Source organism: Cygnus olor, chromosome 1, assembly GCF_009769625.2.
Source record: "Cygnus olor isolate bCygOlo1 chromosome 1, bCygOlo1.pri.v2, whole genome shotgun sequence".
Classification (NCBI taxonomy): domain Eukaryota; kingdom Metazoa; phylum Chordata; class Aves; order Anseriformes; family Anatidae; genus Cygnus; species Cygnus olor.
Genome location: NC_049169.1, coordinates 19,540,698 through 19,555,115, shown reverse-complemented (window position 1 = coordinate 19,555,115; position 14,418 = coordinate 19,540,698). Strand labels below are relative to the sequence as shown.

Below are 14,418 nucleotides of genomic sequence, written 5' to 3'. Positions count from 1 at the left end.
GCAATCTTGAATTTTTATGAAGGCTTTTATAAGGCTTGCTCTTTTTCTGTGTTATGTTCTTCAGGGAGAACAAGTTTGTAGACCCAGTACCTATCCTTCCATCATAGTCCCAACACGGGTGGACGTAAGTGCTATATGGCTGCATTTCTCTTTATTTCCGGAAGCAATCTGTGAGCTAAGACAAATCCAATGGCTGCTCCTGGAGCAATGGAGAATTATCTCTACTCCAAGTTGTTCAGTAATCCACAATATATCACAGTGTATAACTTTAAAACATGAACCACAGCTGGCAGTTAACTTCTATAAAACTGGAAATTTGGTGGGTCTGTGTCTGTCATCTACCATTAAAAAAAAAAAAAAAAAAAGAGCTCCACATTTAATTCCTTTCAGGTCTGACTATTTAAGAATAGACAGAAAAACAGATGTAAAACCTGGTGTTGTTTTGTTCTCAAGTGCTTTTGGGAGTGGGTTGAAAAACCTATTATCCCTTTTAAGTTATTTACTCCTTAATTTAATCCATGACATTCATCTCATTTCTGTCAAGTCTGAATAATGAAATCAGACTATTAGTCTAACATTTCAATCCAGAATTTGCATACTAGGGATTCAATCTGCCACTCAGATAATGAAATAGGAAGAGGACTGAGTGGAGTACAGTATAGTTTCAAACAGATGATATATAAATATGTTCATTAAAATGACAAAGATATGAACAAGCACATTGTTTTCGTGTGTTAATCAGCTGACAAAGACAAAAGGAGGAGTTGGAGACAAACAGCAGTTCTGTTTCTCTCTATGACTGCAAAGGCTGTGTCCTGAAAGCTGTGATTTTTCACTGATGCCTTCTCTTCCATATTGCTCTTCCCAACAGTTCACTCTCAGAAATAACCATATAGAAAACAGCATGTTGCTAATTTCTTCCCTTAGGTTCCATTCAAGAACATGTACATCCAAGAGCATGTGCATATTTTCCTGAAAATAAAAATGATTCTTGGCTTGAATTAACAGCTGTCTCAGCCTCTCAGACACTGAGTGCTGCGTGCTCACATCATATCCTGCCTGGTAGTTATGAAGATAGAGATTTGGAGAAAAGGCTACAGATAACCTGGCTTATGCTAAGTCTAAGGTTACGTTTGGCAGATCTGCTGCCCAGGAGGGGATGGTTAGCTCAAATAGTCACTCTTCAGTTCCTGCTTTTGGCATCCATCAAACCTCAAGTAAAATAACAGGCATGCTCAACATCTTTTCTTCTGGAGATCTTTCACTTTCTTAAGAAACTCCAAAAATAAAGCATATAAATCTGAGTCAAGTGAAAAGTGTTTGTAAAAAAAATAAGTATTTTTAATGTTGTTGTGCTTATTTTCATTGAGCACAACCCCCTGTTTGGTTTCAGATTATTTTAGTTTCCTAGAGTCTTTTTATTTCTTTATTTATTTACTTGCATTTTGCTTTTGGTTAAGCTGGAAGTGCAATGCCCTCACCAGATATTTTTAGAAATAGATTGCTTTTCCTACAGCCAAAATGTAGCCAGTACTTTTGGAACTGGAGATAGTAAAGATCTGTAAAAACAATGCTTTATTTGTATTGATGAAATGATTACAAGCTACAGCCTGTATTAAAATGTGGACCAAAAAATGCTCCATCAAGCTTTTAAAAATGGCTCAAATATTGGGAAATAATACGTGGTAGACATGGAAATTACATGTATAATTAATGAGACTACTGTAGAATAATTCAGTTTGGTAATTGAATACAATTTTCTAAGGGATTGATTTAAATGAATTAAAGAAATAATACTTAGAATAAATACTAAATCATAAATAAAATTATGGGCACTTTGAGTCACTCTGCTGTTTCGGCATCACAGTGACACATGTAAGTTACAAGCAAGCTCAAGGGCAAGGTACCAGACCAAAGACTGAATGGAATTTATGTGGGTTAAGAAACACACCTTATATACAGAAGGATTTATTGTTAGATTAATTGAAGTATTATCAATCTAATCAAGGAGATATTGTTAAGTCAGTCCCAGTGAATGATTATTACAGCTTATAATGACAGATTTAAAACCAATAAAGACAAATATTCTAGTATCTACCCTCTTCCCTGGTACTAGGCAATCTGCAGTGTGCCCAGGTTGCTATGGTCAAAGGCACTAGTCTTCCTTTGGAAGATATGCAGCTACAGTGAGTTATCAACATTCTGAATCATTTTGCAGGAAATATATGATGTTGATGGAGGTTTTTTTCCCTCTTGTGCTTTGGTTGCTTAAAACTCTCTATATTTGCTAACAGTCTTGTTATTTCATCTTTCCTTGCTGATTCACATTTCCTTGCTGTACATGAGTCTTACTATATGTGGATGTTTTATGTATTTGCATATTTATTCTTTGATTTCTCAGATTTCCTCAAAACCATTTTACCCAGTTCACAAAGCTACATTCCTTTAGTGAACAGTAACTGAACATTTGTGTCACATTTTTATAGCCCTAGGGTGACCAGCATCATGTGCATGTATTTTCAAGGCCTACATCATGATCTTACTTATAGCATTGGGATCCCTGTTACTAGCCCTTGATTTCTTCAACAGCCTTTGTTCTGTGGCTTCCTGATAATAACTAATATTTTGTTATCACAAACTAATTGTAGAAGTAGCCATTCTGGGGTGATATGGAATAGTTCAGTCTACAAAAAATAAAATAAAATAAAATAAAATAAAATAAAATAAAATAAAATAAAAATAAAATAAAATAAAATAAAATAAAATAAATAATTGAGAATATTATCTGTCCAACTATGTATAGATACATATACATACAGAAATTATACATTAGTTACTACTTGCTACTCTGCTGTGATTTAATGTTAGCAATGCTAGGTGTATCCTCAGGTACATCACTGTTGTCTTTCCAGTTACCCATACATTCACCCATACACTCCTGTACACGCAATTAATCTTTGCATATGTGTGTGGTAGTATGCCCTTTCAGAAAACTCTTCCTTGAAATATCAACGAAAAACTGGAGGCAGTAATCTTTGGAACAAGAATACAAATGTTCTGTTGGTTTGCCAGATTTGTGGGGTAAAATCACAGCCAGTGAAATTCAAAAGCAGAGATGGATGTGTCACTGCTCTTTCCCAAAGGCCACCCTGTGAGGTCCTCGCAGGCAGTAAGCACAGTGTCGGTGTGCTGCATGCCTGCCTTTGTGAAGCGTTCTCTGCTGTTCAAAATGTTGTCATTGCCACACACACAGAGTAATCAAGGCATCCTCTCTGAGTGAAGTTCACTGTCAGTGAAACTACTGTTTTCCTTCTTCTTATTGACTCTGCTGCATCATAAGCTTTTATACTAGCAGTAAGGCAATAAGAATGTCAGTCAAAATCATTGCAAACAAGATTAATTCAAAATCACTGCTGAAATTTTCAGCTTTATATCTACTCTATATGTATGAAATCAAATCTATCCCATGCATGAAGTTTGGGGAGCATTAAATGAGTTTCACGTGATCACAGAGTGTGTTTGTTCCTCAACCACAGAAGAAGGTAAATTAAATCTTTTGAATCTGCATCTCCTGGTCTAGATCCTCCAGATCACAGATGGATAAATAGAACATCAGCAGCCAATCTGAGATTTTTTTCTCACAGAGTAAGACATTTTCTTTTGAATATCCCAATAACTTCAGAAGAAAAAGAAGAGTTGACGTGATTACAATTGAAAGAAAAATTTGTTTTAATTTGGAGAATAAACAAATTTTAACAACAATCTTTTTTGAATCTTAATTTCAACTTGGAATCAACTCTGAATCAACTCAAATCAACTCTGAATCTTCATTTCAACTACCAGACGGTAGCATGTTTTATAATTGAAGATACATTTGAAGTTCAGCCAGCAAATGATTTTTGTACTTAATTTTCTTCAATGGTAATCTAAATTAGAACTCACAGTGATGTCAGTGTGGGCTTCACACAAAACACACACGCACGCATGGGATTAAATAATATAATGACAAAAAAAAAAAAAAAAAGAGCAGAGTTAAAAATGAAACAGTTTGGTGGAAGGAATATAGCTGAAACCCCATAAAGTTTATGGCCAGATTCTACTCCTGGTGTTTTTGTATCTGTTGTCTAGCTTTAATAAAAGAATTTCCAGTTTTACCATTTATCCATCTATGTTAGGAAAAATGTCTTCACTTCTCCCTGATTGGAGGATATTTCATGAATAATTTCATGTGCAAATTGTGTTAAAAATGCTAGCTATTGTCTAGCATGCATTACAAAACTTTTCCAATCATATGCATATTCTAAAATATCATAGTACATTCTATATGCTATGCAATTTTGAAAGGTTAGTTCTTGAGAGTTATCAGCTTTAAAATATCAAATAACCACCCTGAAGACTTCTTTGTGAGAATAATAGCAAGAATAAAATGCTCTGTACAATCTGTTCTCTTTTTGAGAGCATAAGTGAAAATCAATTATCTGAAGCTGGTATATTCCTTCCTTCCTTCCTCCATCCCTCCCTCCCTCCCTGCCTCCCTTCCTTCCTTCCTTCTTTCCTTCCTTCCTTCCTTCCTTCCTTCCTTTTCCTTTCATTCCTTCCCTTCTTTCTTTCCTTCCTTTCTGTCCTTCCCTTCTCTCCATCATCTCAGAATTTATACAAAAAAAAAAAAAAAAAAAAAAGAAAAAGAAGAAAAAAGAGAGAAATGCTAGAAACAATTCAATGAAACCTTAGGGGTAGGGATCTGAACAAATTAAAATAATTTTTACAGCTGAGTTTAAGTATGCCAAGTATTTTACCTAATGATCATATTTCATAACTGTTTTATGATTACTGAAAATAGGAGCTTATGAAGACAACTTCAAAGGACCTTTCAATCCAGTTGTGCTAATAGAATCTGCTATAACAATTAATAATGCATATAGCACTTTGCTATGCTGTCATTTTTCTTTCCTAGTTAATAGATACTGCTTTCAGTTTTGCATTCTGTTACTCTGATTAATTAAGCTTTTTTTTTTTTTTTTTGGTCCCCTATTTCCTATTTCTATTATCAGATTAAATATAATAGATGTTTCACTTTGAGGTAATAAAGTATCCTTTTAATAAGGAGAACTATGAATTTTGCTTGCATTTTATTGTTTAGCTTTATAAATATCCCTCTAATCCTGCTGATATTATTTATTTATTTATTTCCCCAGGGAATAAGCCAAGAGGGAGAAAAAGTAACATAGACATTTAAGAATCTTCCACTTCATTTTTAATTTGTATGTGATAGAATAGTAAGGAATTAGAGCATGAGGAAAGGGATGCAGGCACTGCATTTGATTGGGAATCACAGCCTTAGAGCCCTGACTTGTCTTCTCTGCAGTTGTTGACAGGCCAAATACGCACTGTCCTACTATGCTTACTTAACAAACATACGTTTTCCTGTTTGGACATTCTGTTATTTAGGTCGTTACTTAGTTGAGTGATGCTTAGTGTTCAGCTGTAATGGCATCTACCTAGCAGACTCTTAAGACTACTCTAGTTGCTCAGATATCTAGTTTACCATAGTAAAAATGGTTCACAGAAGATCTCGTAGAACCTCATTTCCAACTAAGTAACCTTAATAGGATAAGTAACCCTAATGAAGTGATAATAGGAATCAGGAAAAAATTAGTAGGGATCAAATTGTCAAAAGCTTCCTGAAGTATTTTTTTAAATCACAATGTTTAATCCCACTAAGAGAAGATCAATAGATGAAATTGTGGTTGATTTTTTAGGAGGCAACTTTGCCATGACTTCAGCCACATATTCTTACATTTTCGTTTCTCTGTAGCCACATTAACCAGTGTGCCAGACTGTGGCCCCTCAATAATCTCATAAAGAAGAATCCGAACATTAGCTGAGTACATACTAATGTATTGCTTTGTACAGATGTAAAGTGAATACATAGATATTAAATATGAAACCTTCAATTAGTTTATCTTAGAAAAATTATTTTATTATTTGCAAAAGAACCAAAAGGGAGGTGAGGTAAGATTCAGCACACATGGCTAAATTTAGCCCTTTGGCTTACACTGCATTGACAGATGGTTTTCAGTTTCATTGCCTAAACACAAGCATCTAGTGTAATTTGACATGCCCTAAAGCATTCTGCCTGTGGAACTGCTGCCACTTCAGATGGGCTTGGATCTTTTTTTGCAGGTCTTTTGTAATATGCAATGAGATAATGAACAGCCCTCAGATACCTTAAGATGCCTAAACTGGCAATAGATTACTATATTTAGGCAACTGGATCTCTCCTGTAGTGGCTGGTCATATGAATAGCTATATAGTTATTATTTGTATTAGTCGGGTCTCCATCATCTCAATATAGTTGTGTCTGCACAGTCATCTTCTCATGATCACACTTGGGTAATGTAGTAAGTCTTATAATGACTAAGTAGAGCACAAAATATAATAAAAATAAAAAATCACTAGTCCATTGTCTTTAAGCCATGATTATTTTAAACCAAAATTGGAGGAACAGAATAAATATGAGTTCATTCTGAATAGATCTTTTTTTAAGACCCTCCAAAAAGGTTAAATAAACTGAGAGAAGTGAGACAATAAAATGTTAAAAGGCAGAAAGCAAACACCCATCTGGAAAAACAAACAAACAAAAAAAGTCTTAGAAATACATAACCACAACCTCAAAGTTATTCATTTTATAAGCCAACATGCTTCTTTAGCTTCCTAAACAAGCTGTAAACAACAGAGCAACTCTGCTGGAAGTCCTGCTAGAAAGGACTTCAGTAGTCTATCTAGTTACTTGTAAAACATAACACAGAACGGATCTGTGCTGTTGTACTCCATTTCAGAGGAATCATCACAAGAACAAACAAGAACATACTCTTCAACTTTATTCTTGATGTTATACACTGATTTGCTAGGTAGATCAGAAGGTAACCATGAAAACTTATCTTGTATTAAACCACAAATTTACAGACAAAAGTCATCATTACTCTTCTAAATTATCTTCTCTTTTCCTACTCCCGTTCTTAAGAAATATCAGAATAAATATCATGTACGCTGATGTTCTGTATCTGTACTCACAGTACACAGTGTATTCAATTTATTTGATATTTATAAGCCCAGACTTTATGACACTGATATTCCTTTATCCCAACTTTTAGAATACTGCTGTGATAGTAAGCAAAGGAAACACAGTTGTCTGACATCTCTGAGTCCCTACTGATCTTGCCCATAACCCAGTACAGCAAAAACCTTCTTCACTTGAAATTATAAACATACTGGAAGTTTTCCTGGAATCATCACATGATCGTCAGAAGGGTTCACCAAACTTAGCGAATCCAAGGTGTCTGTAGTCTTCTTAACACAATTTGATAGTACTCAGGACTTGTTTTTCATGGATAAAGACCCGACAAAGAGTTCCAGATTTTCATTGTGTTTATCAACAATTTAAGAAGCACACTGTGTTGCAATAGGAAGTAAAATTACAAATTTGTTTTCCTGTTGCACTGATCATAATGCAGCTATTTTGTTTGTTTGTATCATGGAAATTTTATCAACAGTTTATGCTTCTCTTCAGATTGACTGGAAACTGCAGCTTAGTCATTCACTCTGCTTTGTTTATTAAATATATACACCATTGCTTTTATTCTTTAAACAAATAGTAGGAGAAAAAATACGATGATTTCATAGACTGCAAATATGAATAAGGTTTGTTTTTTTGTGGGTCTTCTACATCGTTTTTAACACATATATCAAATTTCCTGTACTAAAGGAACATCTAGAAATTCTATGCTGAATGAAATTCCGTCTCTTTAAATTCTCTTTAAATATAAGAGGAAGAATGAAAGTTCTGAGACTATGAGATTTTATCTATGAGCCTAGTAATTCTCTTTAATTTAATCTTAATGATAGACTAGCTTTTCGAGACACACAACTACTATTGCTCTAAAGTACTTAGGTGTTGGCAGTATAATACTCACTAAGTGTAATCTGCAACTTCAGCCTGCTTCTAACTAAGTGTATGAAGTTAAAAACAAAAAACAAAACAAAACAAACAAACAACAACAACAACAACAAAAACACATGCCTTTATGTAGTCTAATGAGCTTCACATTCCCTGTGAAAGAATGCATGCATCTGGCAATATATGCTCAGATATATATTTCATAAGCAATATCAGCTTGGTAGGTCTTAAAGTACAAAGTATCATTTCTCCATCAAAATAAAGATTTTTAGAATAAAATAAAATAAAATAAAATACTTGACTGTATTGAAGCTTCAGAGAAGAAAGATTGCTAGAAGTTATCTTTGATGGTAAGAATGATGATGCTCATCTTAACCTGTTCACATTTCTATTTAATGTTGCTGATTTATAACTATTAAGTGATAAATTACAGAATGACAGAATGACCTGGGGGTCCTACTGGACATTAAGTTGAACATGAGCTTTCAATGTACCCTTGCAGCAAAGAAGGCTAACAATATCCTCGTCTGCATTGGGTAAAGTATTGCCAGCAGCCTGAGGGAGGTGATCCTTTCGCTCTATTAAGCTCTAGTGAGGCCAGGCCTGGAGTACTGTGTCCAGTTCATGGCTCCCCAGAACAAGAGACATGGACATACTGGAAATATAATTATAACAAAGGGCTACAAAGATGATGAAGGCACTGGAGCACCTCTGCTAATGATGAAAGGCTGAGAGAGCTGGGACTATTCAGCCTAGAGAAGGTTCAGGGGGATCTTATCAATGTCTTTAAAATGCTGAAGGGAGAGTATAAAGAAGATGGAGACAGGCTCTTTTCAGTGGAGTCTTGTTATGAAGATGTCTATCCTCCCCACAGAAATGCTATGCATATTGAGGCCCCGCTTCCCAGGATGTGACTGAACATTGCTCGTTGATGGGATGTAGGGAATAATTGTTTTCTTCCCTCCTTGCTTATGTGCAGCCTTTGCTTGCTTTTTCCCCTCTTTCTTTTCTGTTTAATTATATTTTCTTTATCTCAAACTGTGAGCTTTACTTTTTATTTATTTATTTATTTTTAATCAGACTTTCTTCTCCCCCTCTTCTTTTGAGAAGGTGGAGTAAGAAAGCAGTTGTGGTGGAGTTTAACTGCCCAGTAGGGTAAAACCACCACTAGAGAAAACCTAAAGTATTCATGAGAGATTGCTTCCTGGTTGGAAATCCTGAGAGGTTTACAACTGCTTTCAGAAATGTCTAGCAAACATTGCCTGATGATCTTTTAATTATGAAAATAATGCTGGTATAACAGTGTGGTTGTTTTACCCTGCTGGGCAGCTAAACTCCATCATAGCCACTCTTCACTCACCCTTCTCAAAGAAAAATGGGGAGAAAATATGATAGAAAAGGGCTCAGGGGTTGAGATAAGGACAGGGAGATCACTCAGCAATTACCGTCACGGGCCAAACAGGATCAGCATAAGGAAGATTAATATCACTTATTGCCTATCACTAGCAGACTAGAGCAGTAAGAAACTAAAAGCAAACTAAAAACACCCTCCCCCCATCCACCCTCTTCTATATCCTACTCCTGAGCAGCGCTGGGGAATGGGGATGGGGGCTGCAGTCAGTCCCTAACACTTCGTCTCCACCACTACTTCACAGTCACTCTCTGCCCCTGCTCCACGTGGGGTCCCTCCCACGGGATGCCGTCCTTCCCAAACTGATCCTGCGTGGGCTTCCCACAGGCAGCAGCTCTTCAAGAACTGCTTCAACATGGCTCTGTACCACAGGGTCCATCCCTCAGGAGCAAACTGCTCCAACATGGGTCCCCCACGGGCAGTAGCTCCCCCCAGACCCCCTGCTCCTGTGTGGGCTCCTTTCCACAGGCTGCAGCTCCGGCCCGGGGCCTGCTCCTGCAGAGGCTCTCCATGGGCCGCAGCCTCATCCAGGCCACATCCACCCGCTCCACCGGGGGCTCCTCCACGGGGGGGCTGCAGCGTGGAGATCTGCTCCATGTGGGACCCATGGGCTGCAAGGGGACAGCCTGCTCCACCAGGGGCCTCTCCACAGGCCACAGGGGAACTCCTGCTCTGTGCCTGGAGCACCTCCTGCCCTCCTTCTGCACTGACCTTGGTGTCTGCAGGGCTGGTTCTCACTCCTCTCTCCCAGCTGCTGTTGAACAGCAGTTCTTTTCCCTTTCTTAAATCTGCTCACACAGAGGCAACAGCCAGTGTCACTCACTGTTTTGGCTCTGGCCAGCAGCGGGTCCCTTTGGATCTAGCTGGAACTGGCTCTTTTTTGACATGGGGCAGCTGCTGGGCTCTTCTCACAGAAGCCACTGCTGCAGTCCCCCTGCAACAGGATGCTGCTGGATCCATGGTGGTGACTATCTGATAGCACTAAGACTGCCTTCTCTTTCTATGGAACAGAAGACACGAGTATATGGTATACATTATTCATGGTAATATCTTGCCTATACTTTAAATTTAATTGGATAAGATTGCCCACTGAATATGCCTGTGGTGGTACCAAAGGTTTTTACAACTTCCTTTCTTTAAGTTGCTTCTAATAATCTTCTGTGAAATTGCACAAACATATGCCAATACACAATTATCCATTTTAAATCTTTATCTTTCAATTTATGAATAATTCCAAATAGCATAATGTTCTTTTGCCAAGTCAGTCACTCTCACAATGCAAATGGTTGTTAACTCAAATATAAACCCTGTAGCAAGGAAAAATGAAATAAAACATTTGAGTCAGACTCCAAAAATGTGCAAAACAATTTTAAATCCATAACAATATTTTCACATCAGTAATATTAGAAGATCTTAAAGTTATCAATACAACTATGCCAACAGAGAGTCCTTTAGGAATCTAATAGCTGGGCATAGTTCCTCTGCATTGGTATATCATAGTCTGTGGGATGAGTGTCTGAATGTTTTATGTATATTAACATCATATAACTTAAGCAAATCAAAGAATATCTATTATAACAGAGAATAATATATTTAGAATAACCAATACCAAACTTCTGAATTCTTCAAAATTGAGATTTGGAACTGAATTTCATGAGCATGATCTAACTGAAATTTATATTTCAATGTAATTTTAAAATTATCATTTCAACTAGTAGGGGGTTGACCCCAGCCCAGATGTTAGCTTACTCCTCACAGATGGAGAACTGGAAGAGCAAAAACAAGAAAAAAATTATGTAACAAGGTAAAGACAAATTAAGTGAGGAAAAAACAAACAACCAAGAAAAACATACATGCCTACACACACACACACACACACAAAACCCAACAGCAAACAAAAACAAACAAAACCCCTTTGCTCTGCCCTGGTTGCAATAAACAAAAAAACCTTAAATTTTCACACAATAAAAGAGATATTCCTTTTTCTTATTCTGCATGTTGCCTGTGCTAAAGATATAATCACAGAGAAAAACACTTAAAGGGGTCAAGATATTTTTTTTCTTTCACAAAGGAAAGAACTTTTTTTTTTTTTTTGACAGGTTTTATGATTTGATATACATATGCCAAATATCCAAAACAATGAAAAGTCTCAAAGGGTTGATCAGAATCATTCAATTAGTTATATTAGCATTAAGGACAGATACTTATGATGTGAGTGCAGACAGGGAGAAGAACAGCCCTTTAGATGTGAGAGCTGTCCTGCAGAAAAGGACTTGTGGGTGGATGAAAAACTTGATATGAGCCAGCAGTGTGTGCTTGCAGCCCTAAAGACCAACTGCATCCTGGGCTACATCAACAGAGGAGGGGCCATTAAGTCGAGGGAGGTGATTGTCCCCATCTACTCTGCCCTTGTGAGGCCCCATTTAGAGTACTGCATCCAGGTCTGTGCCTCCCAGAACAAGAAGGATGTTGATCTGTTAGAATGGGTCCAGAGGAAGGCCACAAAGATGATCAAGGGGCTGGAGCACCTCTCCTACGAGGAAAGGCTGAGAGAGCTGGGGCTGTTCAGCCTGCAGAAGAGAAGGTTCCAGGGAGACCTCATTCTAGCCTCTCAGTACTTAAAGGGAGTAAAGTATTACTATAATGTCTAACAGTAAAGCAAAGTCTCTAAAGATGGAGAACAATTTTTACCTGAGCAGATAATGACAGGACAAGGGGGAATGATTTTTAACTACAAGATGTGAGATTTAGATTTGAGGTTTGGAGGAAATTCTTCACTCAGAGGTGAGGCATTGGAACAGGTTGCCCAGAGAAGTTGTGGATGCCCCATCCCTGAAGGTGTTCAGTGCGAGGTTGGACAAGGCCCTTGTCACCGTGATCAAGTAGGTGGCATCTCTGCCCATGGCAGGACCCTTCCAACCCAAACCATTTATGATTCTATGATTCTGTGACTGAAAACCCAAGTGATACAAAGGAAATTACTCACCTCCTCCCACCAGCAGATCAATGGAACAGCACCCTACCTGCACCATTTTATTACTAAACATAATAGAACTGGATTTTATGACTCTCTTTTTTTTTCTCTTTTTTTTTTTTTTTTTTTTTTCTCACTGCTGAATTTAGGCGGGGGAATGGATCTTGTCCTGAAAAGTATTTTGTGTTGATTCCTTGATCCCACAAAAATACTCACAGTATGAACTTCCACAAGTTAATCAGTTTTGCATCATTTTGCATAGTGATTCTATTAAGGAAATATTTCATTACAGAATATGAGTTGCACTTCAGAGGCAAAACTATACAGCATATTCCAAAAGATGACTGGATGGAGTCACAAATTCAGGTTCTATTCATCAGCGTTGTTTTTATGTTATCTTTTAATATGAAATTGTTGTAGACAATTTAATTGTTATAGACAAGCAGAAGCCAACTTGGATGAAATGAAACTGCAGTTTTCAAATTCGTATTTTTAAGGCAGACAAGTAGATAGTTTGGCAGACTTGTGGACATCGCTGTAGAAATGCATTTGTCTTTTGATACTGAAATCTTACATTTAAAATCAGTATTCCCTTGAAAGCTGATGGCTGGATACTCAGAAATAGTTGTGGATTATTATGAAAGTGTAAGATTTTTTTTTTTCCCTGACTAATAAAGAAATCCAAATGTAAAAGTTAGGGAACAAATAAGGCACTCTTTCTATTGCTGTAAACAGACTGTGACCTAAAACATTTGTTCAGCACTCTATTCTGTTAACAACATCAGATTCAGATCATTGGCTCATATTACCTGGAGACAGAAAGGAAATTGGTTGAACTAATTAGGAAATTTGCAAGACAGGTAATTCATGTTTAGGACTCCAGAAAACATATAGCATGTTGCATAATAGGAGCTGAATTGCATAGCTGATATATAGATTGTGCAGATATAACTTTTATTTATACAATAGAAGTAAAAAACAAATCCAGATGGAAATGAGAAATCTCATCTATCAACTCAAAGACTATTCATAGACAATATTTCATTTGTCAGGGGTAAACATGCATGTCACATTTCCCCGCCCCCCCCCCCCCCGAAATAGGAAAGCATAGGAAAGCTTACAAGAAAAAATATCTCAAGCATCGTAGGAATCAAAGATATGCAAAATTTTTAATATATTGTCTATTTTTTTCTAGATTTAACTTATTCTAGTGAAATTACATCAGGGAAGACATTGAACTTTTTGATTATAAAACATTGATGAGAGATGCTTTAGGTCAATCTTCTAAAATGAAAATCTTTTAATTTGAAAGGAACTTTATATGCCCTTCATCTGATTTTAGATATTTAGATATTTAGAAATATGTAATAAAGAATGACTGTAACATCTAATAATTTTACCACCTCTTGATACTAAAAGAAAAGATAAATGGAAGTCACTCATAAGCATAACCAACTTTCAGTAAAACTATTATCATCTATAGATACATTCAAATTATCTAGGAGTCTGAAATAGTTCTCACTCATCTCAAAGGCAGTTTTTTACATTGACAGAAGGAAAAGTCAGATCAAGTTCCAACATCTTCTGTACTAGATTGCATTCAAGAAACCAGTGTAAATCACATTTTAAAAATGTGCTATAAATATTAAATGCAATTGTGCACTGGGTAAAACAAAACAAAACAAAAACATAGCACTCTATTTATACTTTGGTCTGCTATGGAAATAGTTTTCTGTTGTTACAGAAAAGTCATTACTTTCAATTATTCTTCCTCAATGCGTCTGTATTACTTTCCTATTACATGATGCTTTTTTCCTCTGAAGCAGTTGATGTCTTATTCTCCAGATTCCACAAGTCCATATTTGTAATAAAAGAAGGAAAAACAAGTAGTGATGGATTATATACAAATATTTTAAGATAATACTGCTTTTCTCAGCATTATGTTTTCTGAAGTATTTGTTAATTTTTTATTATACCATAATAATAATGGTCAGATCTTCAGCAGGCATATAGAGAAAGTATGCTGAAAAATGTGGTCACTCATCACATCATATTTGATAAGAAAGGTGGCAAAAC

The 14,418-nt window shown here is 36.4% G+C and overlaps 1 long non-coding RNA gene across 1 annotated transcript in view; it reads right to left on the bottom strand.

The window, feature by feature from the left end:
* The window catches only part of LOC121079392, a 32,373-nt gene extending 18,179 nt beyond the window's left edge, over positions 1–14,194 (bottom strand). The window contains exon 1 of the long non-coding RNA XR_005825009.1: positions 14,050–14,194. This is a non-coding gene — a long non-coding RNA (uncharacterized LOC121079392). The remainder of the gene's footprint in view (positions 1–14,049) is intronic.
* Positions 14,195–14,418: the final 224 nt, after the last annotated feature.